The sequence below is a fragment of the Podarcis vaucheri genome (genome assembly GCF_965113315.1).
Source record: "Podarcis vaucheri genome assembly, chromosome: 2".
NCBI lineage: Eukaryota > Metazoa > Chordata > Lepidosauria > Squamata > Lacertidae > Podarcis > Podarcis vaucheri.
This window is the reverse complement of record NC_138760.1, coordinates 131049609-131066635: the sequence shown is the minus strand read 5'-3', so window position 1 is coordinate 131066635 and position 17027 is coordinate 131049609. Positions and strand designations below refer to the sequence as shown.

General features: G+C 43.4%; 1 protein-coding gene and 1 long non-coding RNA gene across 2 annotated transcripts in view; one reads left to right on the top strand and one right to left on the bottom strand.

Annotated features, from left to right (window-relative positions):
• Positions 1–17027, bottom strand: part of LOC309527467 — a 175147-nt gene that overhangs the window by 133623 nt on the left and 24497 nt on the right. The gene's annotated exons all lie outside the window — the stretch shown is intronic.
• Positions 1–17027, top strand: part of LOC309527278 (uncharacterized protein) — a 58641-nt gene that overhangs the window by 38506 nt on the left and 3108 nt on the right. The window lies entirely within an intron of this gene.

Below are 17027 nucleotides of genomic sequence, written 5' to 3'. Positions count from 1 at the left end.
CTGGTCTTGTTATTAGCAGTTGTCAGGGGTTCAGGAGCAGAGGCAAGGGCAAGGGAGGAAACAGAGAGCGAGGGGGAGGAGGCAGAAGAAAAGATGAGTGATGACGACGACCCGAGATCTCCGAGTCTTTCCAGTGAATCAGAAGATTCACAGAAAGGAGCACCAGTGGCCAGGGCAAGGGGGGAGCCTAGGGGGACACCCCAGGAAGATAGAGCCAGAGGGGACTCAGAGGAGAGCAGTTGGAAATCGGGACCAGCGTCACCGCCGGAGAGCAGGGAAGAGGAAGGGAGCCAGGGATCAAGCGCTGGCAGCTCACAACAGGGGGGAGGGCATGAGTCAGGAGTGGCCACACCTCCATCGGGGAGCGAAGAAACGGTCAGACGGAAAGTGGAAGGTTGGGCGCGCGCGCCAAGTTCAAATGCACAGGAAAGTGACGCAGTAGGCAGCCCTGAAAGAGAGCCAGGTCCTAAAGCCCGGCGCAAGGAGACAGGAGGGTCCGGGGGGTCGGCGTCAGAAGAATCCAGGAAGGAAGAGACCCCGGGGGGCAGAGGGACCCAGAGGAGAACAGTCAGGCGGAAAAGGTGGAGCAGGGCTAGGATATTAAGTTGGTGCATAAGGGGCAAGGGGCGGAGACTCAGACGGAGCTTCGCCGATCTAGCCACTAGACGTAGAGTTGCACGCAGCAGCTTGAGAATGGAAACTGTAATTCAATAAAGACTTTTACTTAATGATCGCTGGCTAGCGTGATCCTCTGTGAGCTAGGATCTGGAAGCAGCTCTGACAGCAGTGCTTTCTAAGGCCCATTTGACTTCACTCTCCAGGATGTCTGCCTCAACGTCAGCAACCACACTACCTGGGATGTACGAGACATCCATATCTTTCTGGTATAATTCCTCTGTGTATTCTTGCCACCTCTTCTTGATGTCTTCTGCTTCTGTTAGGTCCTTACCACTTTTGTCTTTTATTATGGTAATCTTTGTACGAATCTTGAACAGATCTCTGGTTTTTCCCATTCTATTGTTTTCCTCTATTTCTTTGCATTGCTCGTTTAAAAAGGCCTTCTTGTCTCTCCTTGCTATTTTTTGGAAATCAGCATTCAATTTCCTGTATCTTTCACTATCTCCCACGCATTTTGCTTGCCTTCTCTCCTCTGCTATTTGTAAGGCCTCGTTGGACAGCCACTTTGCTTTCTTTCATTTCCTTTTCATTGGGATGGTTTTAGTTGCTGCCTCCTGTATAATGTTACGAGCCTCCACCCACTCTGTCCACCAAATCTAAATCCTTAACCTGTTCCTCACTTCCACTGTGTATTCATAAGGGATTTGACTTAGATTGTATCTTACCGGCCCAGTGGTTTTTCCTACTTTCTTCAGTTTAAGCTTGAATTTTGCTATAAGAAGCTGATGATCTGAGCCACAGTCAGCTCCAGGTCTTGTTTTTGCTGACTGTATAGAGCTTCTCCATCTTTGGCTGCAGAGAATATAATCAATCTGATTTCGATGCTACCCATCTGGTGATATCCATGTGTAGAGTCGTCTCTTGTGTTGTTGGAAAAGAGTGTTTGTGATGACCAGCTTGTTCTCTTGACAGAACTCTATCAGCCTTTGGCCTGCTTCGTATTGAACTCCAAGGCCAAGCTTGCCAGTTGTTCCTTTTATCTCTTGATTTCATACTTTAGCATTCCAATCCCCTATAATGAGAATTACATCCTTCTTTGGTGTCATTTCCATAAGGTGTTGTAAGTCTTCATAGAATTGGTCAATTTCAGTTTCTTCAGCACCAGTGGTTGGTGCATGAACCTGGATTACTGTGATGTTAAAAGGTCTGCCTTGGATTCGTATTGAGATCATTCTATCATTTTTCAGATTGCATCCCAGTATACCTTTCGCCACTCTTTTGTTGACTATGAGGGCCACTCCATTTCTTTTACGGGATTCTTGCCCACAGTAGTAGATATGATGGTCATCCGAACTGAATTTGCCCATTCCCCTCCATTTTAGTTCACTGATGCCCAGGATGTCAATATTTATTCTTGCCATCTCATTTTTGACCACATCCAACTTACCAAGGTTCATAGTTCTTACATTCCAGGTTCCTATGCAATATTTTTCTTTACAGCATTGGACTTTCCTTTTGCTTCCAGGCATATCCGCAACTGAGCGTCCTTTCGGCTTTGGCCCAGCCGCTTCATCAGCTCTGGATCTACTTGTACTTGCCCTCCGCTCTTCCCCAGTAGCATGTTGGACGCCTTCCAACCTGAGGGGCTCATCTTCCAGTGTCATAACTTTTATATGCCTGTTGCCTTTGTCCATGGAGTTTTCTTGGCAGAGATACTGGAGTGGCTTGCCGGTTCCTGCTCCAGGTGGATCACGTTTGGTCAAAACTCTCCACTATGACCTGTTCATCTTGGGTGGCCCTTCACGGCATAGCTCATAGCTTCTCTGAGTTATTCAAGCCCCTTCGCCATGGCAATGAAGGGGACAAGGATCATATAGGACTATATATGATCCCTTCCAGTCGGGATTCATGCCTCATCATGGGACTGAAACTGCCTTGGTCGCACTGGTTGATGATCTCTGGTGGGCTAGGGACAAAGGTGAGAGCTGTTTCCTAGTTCTGCTGGATCTCTCAGCGGTGTTTGATACCATCGAGCATAACATCCTTCTGGACCGTCTTGAGGGGCTGGGAGCTGGGGGCACTGTCATACAGTGGTTCCGCTCCTTCCTCCTGGGCCGTGTTCAGAAAGTGGTGGGGGGGATGAGTGTTCAGACCTCTGGACTCTCACTTGTGGGGTGCCTCGGGGTTCTGTCCTCTCCCCCATGCTTTTCAACATCTACATGCAGCCGCTGGGAGAGATCATCAGGGGGTATGGGCTGGGTGTTAATCAGTATGCAGATGATACCCAGCTCTACCTCTCTTTCAAATCAGAACCAGTGAAGACGGTGAAGATCCTGTGTGAGTGTCTGGAGATGGTTGGAGGACGGATGGCGGCTAACAGATTGAGAATGAATCCTGACAAGACAGAAGTACTGTTTTTGGGGGACAGGAGGCGGGCAGGTGTGGAGGATTCCCGGGTCCTGAATGGGGTAACTGTGTCCCTGAAGGACCAGGTGCACAGCCTGGGAGTCATGTTGGACTCATAGCTGTCCATGGAGGCACAGGTCAAATCCGTGTCCAGGGCAGCTGTTTACCAGCTCCATCTGGTACGCAGGCTTTGAATAACAAGATAAAAGATAAAAGTTGAAGAAAGGTTTGTAGAAGATCCAAATGAAATAAAGAAAAATTTTCTAAGTTTTTTCGAAAAACTTTATCAGAAAGAGGAGGAAGACACAATAGAAATAGGAAAATATTTAGAAAATAGCAGAATAACAACTATAACGGAGGAAGAGAAAACACAATTGAATAAATGCATAACAGTAGAGGAAGTTCAGGAAGCAATAAAGAAAATGAAATTAGGGAAGGCACCGGGCCCAGATGGTCTATCGGCCAAATATTATAAAGTCCTCGAGGAAGACTTAGCCCCAGTACTATGCGAGGTAATGAATAATATTCTACAAGGAGGGAAGATCCCAGACTCCTGGAAGGATGCTCACATAACACTGATACCTAAAGCGGACTCAGACAAATTAAATGTAAAAAATTACAGACCGATATCACTTCTTAACAACGACTATAAAATTTTTGCTGAGATAATGGCGAATAGATTTAAAAGTTATTTAAAAAGGGCAATAAACACGGATCAAGCTGGATTCCTTCCCAATAGATATCTAAAAGACAATATTAGGCATATAATAAACATCATCGAATATCTGGAAAAGAAGAATGAAATCCCGGCAGCATTAATTTTCATTGATGCTGAAAAAGCATTTGATAACGTATCTTGGAGTTTCTTATTAAAGTTTATGGAGACTGCAGGAATTGAAGGTGCTTTTTTGGAAGGAATCAAAGCAATTTATTCAAAGCAAAGAGCTAAACTGATCATTAATAACAACCTATCTGACACATTCGAAATTTCCAAGGGCACGAGACAAGGCTGCCCTTTGTCACCACTCCTATTTATAATGATATTAGAAGTAATTGCAAACAAGATAAGAGATACATCAGAGATAAGAGGAATCAGAATTGGGGTAAAAGAATTTAAACTGAAAGCATACGCAGATGACCTGGTAATTTCAGTTGAGGATCCCATACAGAGCATGGACAAAGTTCTGACACTTCTAGAGGAATTTGGGAAAGTGGCGGGCTTTAAGTTAAATAGAAACAAAACTAAAATGATGGTTAAGAACATGGGAGAAGATCTAAGGAGACAGTTAGAACATCAATCGGGAATTAAAGAAGTAAAAAAGATAAAATATCTAGGAGTATGGCTGACGATGAAAAGTATAAATTTAATGGCTGATAACTACACTAATACCTGGAAGGAAATACAAAAGGAACTAGATATTTGGAACAGGATTAAACTCTCCTGGTCAGGCAGAATGGCTGTGATTAAGATGTGCATACTACCGAAACTCTTATTTTTATTCCAAAATGTCCCAGTGATTAGAGGAACTGCAATATTTAAAAATTGGCAAAAAATCTTATCCAAATTTATATGGCAAGGTAAAAGACCAAGAATTAGATTTAAATTATTAATGGATAGAAAAGATAGAGGAGGTTTCTCGGTCCCAAATCTAAGACTGTATTATGAAGCCTCGTGCCTTTGTTGGCTCAAAGAATGGGTCACCTTAAAAAACACAGATCTGTTAGACCTAGAGGGCTTCGATTTAAGATTTGGATGGCATGCTTATCTTTGGCAGAATAAGGAAAAGGTGCATAAAGGCTTCTCAAACCACATCATCAGAGGAGCACTTTTAGAGGTGTGGGAAAAGAACAAAAGACTACTGGAAAAAAAACACCCCCTGGTGGCTATTGCCTATTGATATATTAACTGTTAAAAAAATAAATATAGAAGGTGAGAGACTGACCTATGAAGATTTACTGGAATGATCGGAAAGAGGATGGAAAATTAGACCCTATGAAGAGTTGAAGAGTAGACTGATAGGTTGGTTGCAGTACTACCAAATTAATGCACTATGGAAGGAAGACAGAAAGATTGGAATGAATGAGAAAAAAATCTAAATTCCAGGTAGAAATAATAGAAAGTAAAACTAAACTGCTATCTAAAATGTATACTCAACTGTTGGATTGGGACACCAAGGATGAAGAGGTCAAAGAAGTTATGGTAAAGTGGGCCATAGATATTGGATATAATTTGGATTTTGAAAAATGGACAAAGTTGTGGACTAAAGGAATGAAATTTACAGCCTTTCTCCTGGGCATGGTTGGCCAATTGGTGTCAAGGAAGGATAGGATGTTTTTCATGTACGCCACCACAGCAGCAAGGATTCTTTTAGCAAAGTATTGGAAGACACAAGAATTACCCACGCTGGAAGAATGGCAGATGAAGGTAATCGAGTACATGGGACTGGCCGAGATGACAGGCAGAATCCGCGACCAGGGAAAAGAGACGGTGGAAGAAGATTGGAAGAAATTTAAAGTTTATCTTAAGAACTGTTGTAAAATTAATGAGTGCTAAAATGTCAAGGGTATAGGAAAAAAGCGGATTACAGCTGTAAACGATTATGTAAAAGAGAAGGAGGGAAAAATGAGCAATTTGATCAATTAAGTAAGGACTTGCTGAAGAAATTTTGAAACAGGTATGCAGAAGGGGGAGGTATGGGGAAGTCGGAGAAATAAGATTTAAGAAAAGAAGGTTTTGAAAGTATACGTGTTTATGTGTTTGTTTGTTTATGTATTTTGTATTGTATTGTCTTTATTATGTGTTGGAAAATTAATAAAAATTTTATTAAAAAAAAGAGGGCCTTCTCAGTAGTGGCACCCAACCTGTGGAACACCCTCCCACCAGATGTCAAAGAGAACAACAACTACCAGACTTTTAGAAGACATCTGAAGGCAGCCCTGTTTAGGGAAGCTTTTAATGTTTGATGTATTACAGTATTTTAATATTTTTTTGGAAGCCACCCAGAGTGGCTGGGGAAGCCCAGTCAGATGGGCGGGGTATAAGTAATAAAATTATTATTATTACTACTAATAAATTATACAAATATGTAGACTGTCTCAGTCTTCTCATATGATTCTCAAAAATAGCAGAATAAATTTACAGGAATATCTATAACATATGGTTTATCAATAGTGGTCAGTGTATGAGTTCTGAGTTCATGAATTGGTTTAAATTGGGGGGAAAGGAGAGATAGGAGAGAACAGAGTACATTGAACATCTCCTTGCTAAATGCCTAGTCAGGAGCTCTTGTGACTGTTGTGCTTAAGTGTGAGTCATAGTCATTTTTCCTCTACTGTTACCAATGAAACAATACAGAGTTGATCTTCTCATGAACATGGGAGGGTGCTTCAAAGTGAAGAAAGTGATTTATAAATTTAAATTGAGACCAACCAAGTTGAGTTAGATGCTGATGGGGAGTGCGCAAATGAAGACATTGCTGTTCGTTGAGGCATGGAGATTGCTGGATCCTGACCAGAGAGCTCTGCATAAGGAAGTCAAGGAGGAGAATCGTGGAATCATGCACCCTCTCGGTGAAACTCCCTGTTGGATCATAAGATGAGTTTTGACATTCCATACATACCTCTATGTGAGGAACCTCCACTGTTTGGATGGAGACCAACAGCATCTGGGATTCTAACATCCACACCATGAGCCCTGAATGGAGGGATATCAACTGGTTTCTCTGTGAATATTCTTTGTCTAGTCATGCCTTTTTAAACAATGACCAGATTTCCCTGAACTGCCCAGGCCTTCTTAAATGTCGGCTTGAGAGTTTTTAAGGACGTTGAAGTAACTTCTGTCAGGTTTGGGTTTTTTTTGCTTTTGCTTCTGTCTGCATTTTGTTGACCAAAGAGATGACTGACCTTTGAGTTGGTGTGGACTCCATGACTGTGTTGGGAGACATTCTACACAGAAACATGTGTGTATACCTTTAAGAAGTTTCTGGGTTAATTGGTTGCAGCTGGCCGTGGCTGTAAAAAGGGAAAAGGAGCATTTTGTAGCCTGCCTGCAGGAATAACACCCACCAGAGTTTGTGTTCATTTGTTTGGTAATAAAGTCTTCGTTTTAGTTTTGGTTTTTACACCTATGTCTCCTGGAGTCACTCTGTCCTCTGCCACCAGCTGGAAATCCCCCTCCAACAGGTTATGGGCCCAGTCCCCAGTCCTGAGTGGGCAGAGACAGAGCGTGAAAAGAACCCAGAGTCTGGAAGCAACTCAGCGTTTCTCAAGCAGCTGGCTGTGTGAAGGCGTCGGCAGGGAGAGTCTGTTTGAGACCAGGAGCCGAACATTCCTTCAAGCCACGTGTGAGTAAGGACTGAGTGGAAACCTGAAAACTGGGTGGTGCCATGGCTGGACTTGGAGCTGGAGCTCAAGGGGGAGCTTCCTATTTTCCAGTAGAGAAACTGGGAGAGTCCAACTATATGTCATGGAGTTTACAGATGCAGGCATTTTTAAAGAAAGAACAATGTTGGACTGTTATTGTTAACCCTCCTGTAAAAGAGGAGGATGAAGAAGTAGATGAAGCAGACCAAAGGCTGGCGGACAAAGCCTATGCCAATTTAATTTTGAGTTTAGTCTCAGTTATCTCATGTGCGAGACCTTGAAACAGCAAGTGAGATTTGGTAAGCACTGAGAGCGATACACATTAGAGACACTGCTGGCAGCAAAATTACTCTGAGAGCTCTGTACCGAGCCAGACTAAGTGAGGGTGAAGTGTTTCAACACACCTTCAAAGAATGTGTGATTTATTTTCACAGTTAAATGAACTTGGGGAACATTTTTCTTAACAGAGAAAGGTTTATATTGTGCTGTCTTCACTTCCTGAGTCATGGGACAATTTAGTGATGACGCTGGAGGCAATTCCAGAAAGCCAATTAACAATGCATTTCTTAACTGGGCGTTTGCTTGCTGAGGAAGAAAGACGCCATGAGAGGAAGGCCACAACCCCTCACCGTAACTCCAGAAATGAGAGGCAGTCCAGTAAAAGATATGCAACTGATGAGGAGCGGAACCTAAAGAGGTTGAAGACCACAGAGAGGAAGCAGCTTTCACGGTCAGAAGATGCTATCGTGGGTCAACCAAACATTTAGTATGTCAGTGCACTGTGTCTGTGGGAGAAAACACAAGAAAAGGGCGGCCTGCGTTTGCTGGGAAATTCAGGAGACAGGAAGAGTCGAGTCCAGTATGTTTCTGCAGCAGTTTGAGGCACCAGTCACGACGTTGGACAAGACTGGATTTTAGACTCAGCAGCGACAAACATTTTTGTTAAGTCTGCACAAAGCTTTGTAGAAAAGCAGCCTTGTAAGTCTGTAAATGTAGTACTAGCTGACGGAACAGTACATGAGTCAGCTGGAAAGGGTAGTGTGAATATCAACTGTTTTAAGTACCAAGTTTACCAATGTTTTATGTGTACCAAGTTTAGAAAATAATTTGCTTTCAGTTACAAGTCTTGTTAAGCAGGGATTTAAGGTAACCTTCTCGGGTTCAGGCTGTAAAATAGAGAAAGCTGGAAAAGTGGTTACAGCGTCACTAAAAAATGGTTTGTTTGTTTTGAAAGACCAGCTAGTAAGTGAGTCTGGGGCATGTGTTAAAGCCTGTAATAGAGCCTTGCATGATGAGTGCCAGCATCTGTGGCATCGTCGTTTGGGGCATGCCAATTTCCGCAGTATTGCAAAAATGCCAGAATTAAGCAAGGGAATTAAAATGAAAAAATGTTCAGTTTTTCTGGACTGCAATACCTGCAAGGAGTCTAAAAGTAAGCGGGGGTCCTATCCTGAAAGTACTAGAATTAGCAAGAGGCCATTTGCTTTAGTGCACTCAGACCTTTGTGGGCCATTTGCAGAGTCTGAAGGAGGAGCAAAGTTTTTTTTGGTTCTTGTGGATGATTATAGCCGGTATACTTGTTAAAACACAAAAATGAAACTGGTCAACTGATTAAAAATTGGGTCAACTATATAGAAAGGCAGTTTCCCTACAAAGTTACCCAGTTGCAGAGTGACCGTGGAGGCAAGTTCATGTCTGAAGCCCTCCAGGTCTGGTTGAAAAAGCGTGGTATTAGTCACCGTAAATCGTGTCCTTTTTCGCCTGAAGAAAATTCAGTTGCAGAACGCAAGATAAGGTCTTTGCAAAAAATGCTAGATTCTATCGTATGTGATTCTGGCTTATCCAGGAAGTATTGGGAGGAAGGAATTCTCTGCGCTAACTACATACAGAACAGATTGCTTCATTCTGTCGGATTCTCAGGCCTCAGTCAGAGGTAACTGGCCACTCTCCAGGCATTAGGCTTGAGATCCTTGTTGACCTCCCCGTCTGCGTCTCCCGGCAGGATACAGGCAAGGTCACGATCGGCGATCCCACTCAGCATGAGAGGGACACACCATTTCTCCCTCCTCCCTGTTTCCCTCAGGGAGGGGAAAGAGACAGACAGAAATCTATTTACATGTCTTTGTTTCTGTCATTGCAGCAGTACAGAGAAACACGTCTGCACTCTCCCGTCTCCAACAGTAGAGAGAAAGACTCCACCCCTGTACTTTCAGTACAGGTCAGATGACACTCTGAGCTAACATCCGGTGCTCAGTACAGTGAATAGACTGTCCCTTTGTTCCCACGGTACAGTCCCAAACATCAACATCCTGTTTGGCTTTGCAGCCAGCTGCAGCTCGCTGCCGCATTGCTGCTTTTTCCTGACATCCTCCCCCAAAAGTATCAATGTGGGTTGCGAGCAAAGTGTTATCCAGAGAAGAATACAAACAGTTGTTATACATATAACAATCCCCTGTTGTTTCAGTTCCACCCTTGGAACTCCCCGCCACTGGTTTCCCCAGTGTATCTCTCTGGTTGTCTGGCTTCCAAGGAATGAGTGCATCTGCATTACCTTGGCTAGCAACTCTCTGTTGTGTCTTAGTCTCTGACTTAGACACAGCTTCAGCCTGTCCTCGGTTGTGTACAACAGCAACACATGCAACAGCTAAGTTAGCAAACTCTTTTGAATACCTCTTGGGTGGTACACCCTTTGTAACTCTCTCAGACCTACGTATGAGGTGCTGATCCTCTCTGCTCACTGGTTCATCCTCTGGACTCTTAGGAGAACCAGATCCAATAGTAAACAGTGGTTCTTCCTTCATCTGCGAAGGCCTATCCATTATGTGAGACTTCCTCTCAATGACTGTGTCAACTGAGCTCTGTGAGCTATCACTGTCATCATCACCACTGTTATCTGTAAAATCATCATCATCATCTGAATTGTGCTCTGTGGGAAATGTGTGCACAATTACTCTCTCCTGTTCAGGAGCACTCTCTAGAAATTTTGTGAGAATCACCTGTCCAGATTCAGACAAAATTACTCTGTAGAGACTCTTTTCATATCCTACAAAAATGCCTCTGGCATTCTTTACTCCACCTGGAGCTTCTGTTCTCACATGAGACCCGAAAACCTTGAAATAGGCAACAGAAGGTTTTCTATGGAACAGCTTCTCAAAAGGAGAACTTCCCAACTCTTTTGAGACCTTTCTCAACCACGTGTGAACATAGGACATTAACGACTCCGCCCAATACTCATGTGGCAAATGTGAACTAAGCAATTGCGCATTCACCCCCTTTTGCAATTCTTTGTTCACCCTCACACAGACACCTCTGTTCCACGCTTCCGCTGAAACAGCAACCTTGTGCCTTATCCCTTTCTTCTGCAGGAACTTCTGGAAATCCTGTAACAGAAAAATTGGCTTCTCATCTGTGAAGAGACAATCAATGTTAGCATCTTGCACACTCTTAACCTTGTCACAAAACTCCTTAAACCTTTCTAAGGCTTCTTTTGGTTTCTCTAATGTATATACCCGCACATAATGAGAGAAACAATCCACACACACAAGATAATATCTTGCATTGCCTCTAGATGGTGCTAGAGGACCGGACTTCCGGGTTGGCGCCATCGCCGAATGGCGGACTCCCTCTGAGCTCCGGAGGGAGCCTGCTCGGCAGGGGTTGGGTCCTACCGCGCCGGCGACGCGGGGACCCTCAAAAACCATGGGCACGGAGCCCGTGGACATGGTTGACTCGGCGGGCACCGTTAGCGCCCCCCGACCCGCGAAGGAGCCTTTTTAAAGGCTACGGAGCGGGGGACGGGGGTGGCGTGGTGCTATGAGTCCTCTGCTTTCCCTGCCGAGCGAAGCCGCATGCCATTCAACGGAGAGCGCTGACTTCTTCTATTGAAAATTTGGACTATAAACAACAACCCGTGAGTAATTTGGAAATCGGACTTAAAAGGAGAAAAAAAAATTTTTTTGGATTCGGCACAAGCGGGGGAGATCCAAAAAGGAAGTCAGTCTCCCCGCTATTGTAGACATTTTAAAACAAGGATTTGGCAACTAAGGAGCTTGCTTCTGTTTATTGATAAAAATTATTAATTCCACGATGCGAAATTATAAGAAGTGCTGGAGGAGAAGAGTGGATGGTGAGAGTGAAAGTGCAACCCCCCCGGGAACCGGGGCAATCCGCGAGAGAGCCTGGTGAAGAGAGACAGAGACTTTGACAGCTGTCAAAGTTGGAGAATATAAAGAGAACTTTGCTATGAGGACTTTGCTGGTTAGATTTGTTACAATTTGGATATAAATTGTCGAAAATAAGGAATAACAATTTGACTTTTGGATTTGAGGAAACAAAGTTACTATAATCCCCCTAGAGGGGTTTCGGGACATTACAAGAACGGTCGTAAGTGGAAAAATACTCTTGGAATCGCACAGGACTTGTTATCTTCTGGGAAAGCTGCAAAAACGAATCAGTATTTTGTCTACAGAGGTGTTTATATTAAAGGAGACAATAGAATTATCTATTGAAGAACGGAAGGGACTGGACGCAAGTTTTTGTTCCTGACTAACAATAACCCCTGTAGAAGTATTAAATTTTTGAATTAGAATGTCTTTGCAGCGGAACAGGAAAAGAAACCTGAGAAAGTGAGAAAAAAGAACAAAGGACTGATGACGACTTGGAAAGAACAAGGGAGGAGCCATATTATTGTGAAAGACCAAGGAAAACCAAAGGCCTGTCAGGGGCCTATTTAAGACTGGGCGTTTGAAGTTAAACATTATTTAAAAAAAAAACAAAAAAACCCGGCAAGGTGGAACTGGGAAAAAAAATTGGCTATGGACGTGAGATCTCCAGGCCGACAGTAGATAGACTGATGGACATGGGGAATCGAAACCGGGGAAGGGAGGGGGGAGATCTGGAATCCAAAGGGTGTACAACTATTTTTTGAACTTTTTATATTTTTTACCTTGTTTGGACGTCTTTACCAATAAAAGGGAATTTGTGGAAGGAAATTGGGGTGGACCTTGGGGGAAAAAGCTTTCTTTTAATGATGAGGGATGGTGGAATGTAAGGGGAAAGGGGTTATATAACTAATTTGAATAGTGGGTTAAACAAAATAAGTTTTAAATTGGGAGTAAGAACTTGTGGAACCAAATTAATGAAAGGGGAATACAAATAGGGAGGGGGATGGGGGAGTCCTGAAAAGATGTTAATGAAAGTAAGGCTTTAATTGTAAAGGTTTTCTTTTTTCTTTTTTGAGTTCTGGAAATTTCAATAAATAGCATATATATAAAAAATAGATGGTGCTAGAGGACCAATCACATCAGCATACACCCGCTGAAATGCTCTGTCGACCCTGGCCACCTTCCGGGGGCTCTTGGTCACACCTGCAAGAGATATTTCATTAGTATCAAATGCATTACATTTCATGTAATCACTTTGATCAAAAGTCAACAAATACAGTCCATCTTTCTCTCTGGCAGAATGATACAGCTCTCCATCTTTGAAGATCTTGCAGCTTTTACTATCATAGGACAGTCTCAGTCCTTTCTTTGCAATCTGCGACACACTCAGCAGATTGAACTTCAACTCAGGAACCAGGTACACATTGTCTATAGTCAAGTTCAGACTCTCAAGATACACAGTTCCAAACCCGGTCGCTTCCAGCTCCTGACCGTTGGCCTGCTTCACAGTGAAGCTTTGCTTCTTAAACGTCGAAAACAGACCTCTGTGTGGGGTCATGTGTTTCGTTGCTCCAGTGTCAATTACAAACGTGTTCTCCACCTCTGGTGTGGTTCCTTTCGACATCAAAGCCTTTGCAGGTTTCACCTGGGACTTGGTACGACTTTTGCCTGACGCCTCAGGCGTTGCAGAGCTCTCCTTGGCTCCTTTCTGCTCATGTGGCTTCTTACAGTTCCGCTGAAGATGCCCAGTCTGTCCACAATTGTAACATTGGACAGCGCTCAATGCTACAGCACGCTCCTCAGTAGCAATAGCAGTGGGGGAGTCAGAACTCCGTGCCTCTCTCCCCCTGTCCTTCACATCCAGTGCAGCAAGGCGATCGTGTTCATTCAGAACAATGGCACACACTCTCTCCGACGTGGGATGCTTCCTGGCTTTCACATTCTGTGAATTCCAACCTGGCATTGGTGCTGCAGGGATGGGGTTCTCAATCACCCCAAATAACCTCTGATTCTGCAGCAGGGCTTTCATCTTTATAGACCATGATGAGTAATTGTCATTAGTCAGGGGAGGTGGGTAAGGTAAGCGTCCCCCCTTCTTGGCATCCATTTTGAATCCAAGCCTCAGCTCTCACTCTCGAGCCTGTAAAATCCAACAGTCTCTTTTTGTTGTTTACTGCCTTCTCTTCACTTGGCAGATAAACCGCAAGCTGCTTGAAAGTCCTTGCAAAGGACAGCGAAGTTAGTCAAAACACACTCCGTGTTCCAGCCCCCAGTCAGTAACTCTTCTGACTCCTCGTCGCTTAGCAACTGTGCATTCCAGCGTTATCTAGGAATGCAAGGTATGTGGCTGTTTTCCCCACAGTGCTGGTTTCTCTCAAACGCAGACACTTTTTGAACCGAAGACAGCCTCTTAACGCGTTCACTTCACAGCCATAAATTCTCCATACCTTTGGGGCTCCGTCGCTTGGCATTCACCTCCTCTCTATGCCCAGCCGTCTGTTCAGCTTCAAGCTGCGCGCAGACTTATCTTCCTCCCTTGGTGCAGAGGATGAAGAACGATCCATCAACCTCTCATGCAGATTTACATGGATCAGAACCACCGGCATTGCTACCAGATGTCGGATTCTCAGGCCTCAGTCAGAGGTAACTGGCCACTCTCCAGGCATTAAGCTTGAGATCCTTGTTGACCTCCCCGTCTGCGTCTCCCGGCAAGATACAGGCAAGGTCACGATCGGCGATCCCACTCAGCGTGAGAGGGACACACCATTTCTCCCTCCTCCCTGTTTCCCTCAGGGAGGGGAAAGAGACAGACAGAAATCTCATTGGAAGACCCAAGATTTGCCCACGCTGGAAGAATGGCAGACGCAACTGATAGACTACATGGAGTTGGCTGAAATGACTGGCAGAATTCGAGACCTGGGAGAGGAGACGGTGGAAGAGGACTGGAAAAAGTTTAAAGACTACTTACAAAAACACTATAAGTTGTATGAATGTTAAGAAATTGCACGATAGAAAACAATATGGCATCAGCCATTTAGTTGAAAGATATATGAGAATAAGTGATGGTTAAGAAAATGATGAAATTTGAAGTAATATTATGTCTAAATTAAGCAGTTCAGTATTTGATAAAAATATTTAAAGTTTAGGACATAATATTTGAGAATTACAGAATAAGAACTGAAATAAGGTAATAAATTGCTGTTGATAATTTTATTATTGAGAACGCAGGAAAGGGAGATGTGAGGAAGTCCAAAGGTTATGGAAATTTGATTTATGGACAGTTGTTTTTGTTGTATTTTTTCTATTCTATGTCTAATTTCTTGTTGCTTTTTGTTTTTCTTCGTTTGTTATACTGTGGTGATGGTATTATATATGTTTGGTGTTTTCCTTTTTTCTGTTCAAAATTTGCAATAAATATCTTTTTTTTTAAAAAAAGAGACAGACAGAAATCTATTTACATGTCTTTATTTCTGTCATTGCAGCAGTACAGAGAATCACGTCTGCACTCTCCAGTCTCCAACAGTAGAGAGAAAGACTCCACCCCTGTACTTTCAGTACAGGTCAGATGACACTCTGAGCTAACATCCGGTGCTCAGTACAGTGAATAGACTGTCCCTTTGTTCCCACGGTACAGTCCCAAACATCAACATCCTGTTTGGCTTTGCAGCCAGCTGCAGCTCGCTGCCGCATTGCTGCTTTTTCCTGACACATTCTACCATAAACAATACCCCTCATTTTTTGCTTTATGGAAAAAAAACCTTTTTAGACCATGTTAAAACTTTTGGTTGCTGGGCTTGGGTTCACATCCCAAAAGGACAGAGAAGGAAAGGAGAACCCAAGGCAAAGAAACTTAGGTTTGTTGGCTATCAAACTTGGTCAAAGGGGTATCGTTTTGCACTACTGCGTGGCAGAGTTGTGATATCAAGACATGCAGAGTTTTGTGAGCAAGATGGTTGGGCTCGTTTACATGGAAATTCAGAAGTTGTGTTATCTTCTGATGATACAGATAAATTTGTGAAATCTGAGGTAGAAAAGCCACAAATTAAAGAAAATTCTGAAAGAGACAGTGGTGAGAACTCAGGGATGAGGGTCCCAGTACACAATCTCCTAAAGCTGAACCAATTTCTCCTGAGCAAGATGAATCAGAAGGGGAAGATAGTTCAGAGGGGGAGAGTGTTCAAGTTAGAAGATCACAAAGAAGCAATAAGGGGGTACCCCCAGAAAGGTTTACTATACAAGAAGTTAAAACTGTTGATGTGAAGAAAGAACCTTGTGATTATGAGGAGGTTTTAAAGTTACCACACCAGGAAATAGTAAGGTGGAAAAATGCAATGAAAGCAGAAAAATCTTTAGCAGAACATAATGTGTTTACCATAGAGGCATTGCCAGAAGGAAAAAAGGCAGTGGACTATAGATGGGTGTATAAAATAAAACACTTGGCAGATGGTGGTGTTATGTACAAAGCTAGGCTGGTAGCACGAGGCTTTACTCAAAGAAAAGGTGAAAGCTTTGATGAAACCTTTTCTACTGCAAGGAGTGAAAGTATACGTTTATTGCTAGCTCTTGCAGCACAATGTGGGTTTAAGGTAAATCTTTTTGATATTGAAACAGCCTATCTTAACGCAAATCTGCAAGAAGAAATTTTTATGAATCAAGTGCCAGGTTTTGAGCCAAACAAAATCTATCCCAGATAAAAGCCAAGCAATTCCAGCCAACAAAGGCAGAGAAAACTATAGTAAGGACTCACATCTAACTCTCTTCAGTTCTTCCTCTATCACAAGCATTCATTAACATTGTTCAGTAATCTGGAGCTCCATTTCTTCCTGAGGCTTTAATTAGCTTCTCTCTTCATTGCAGATGGTGATGAATTGGAAGGAATGAACAAGGGGAACCACAACAGAATCCACATAGCGGAGAAGTCCGATAAATATTCAAAGTGTGGAGAGAACATCTGTCAGAGCTCCCAGTCCCCCTCCAATCAAACAAAGTCCTTAATTCGAAGGAAAAGTCTTACTTCCCATCAAAGAACTCATACCGGGGAGAAACCATATCAGTGCTTGGAATGTGGGAAGAGCTTCAGTCGAAGCTCACATCTCACTTCCCATCAAAGAACTCATACTGGGGAGAAACCCTTTCAGTGCCTGGAATGTGGAAAGAGCTTCAGTCAGAGAAAACATCTCACTTGTCATCAAAGAATTCATACAGGGGAGAAACCCTTTCAGTGCCTGGAATGTGGAAAGAGCTTCAGTCAAAGCTCACATCTCACTTCCCATCACAGAATTCATACCGGGGAGAAACCCAATCAGTGCTTGGAATGTGGGAAGAGCTTTCGTCTGAGTGGGGATCTCACTTCTCATCACAGAATTCATACAGGGGAGAAACCCTATCAGTGCTTGGAATGTGGAAAGAGCTTCCGTTACAGGGAGAGTCTCACTTACCATCAAAAACTTCATACAGGGGAGAAACCCTATCAGTGCT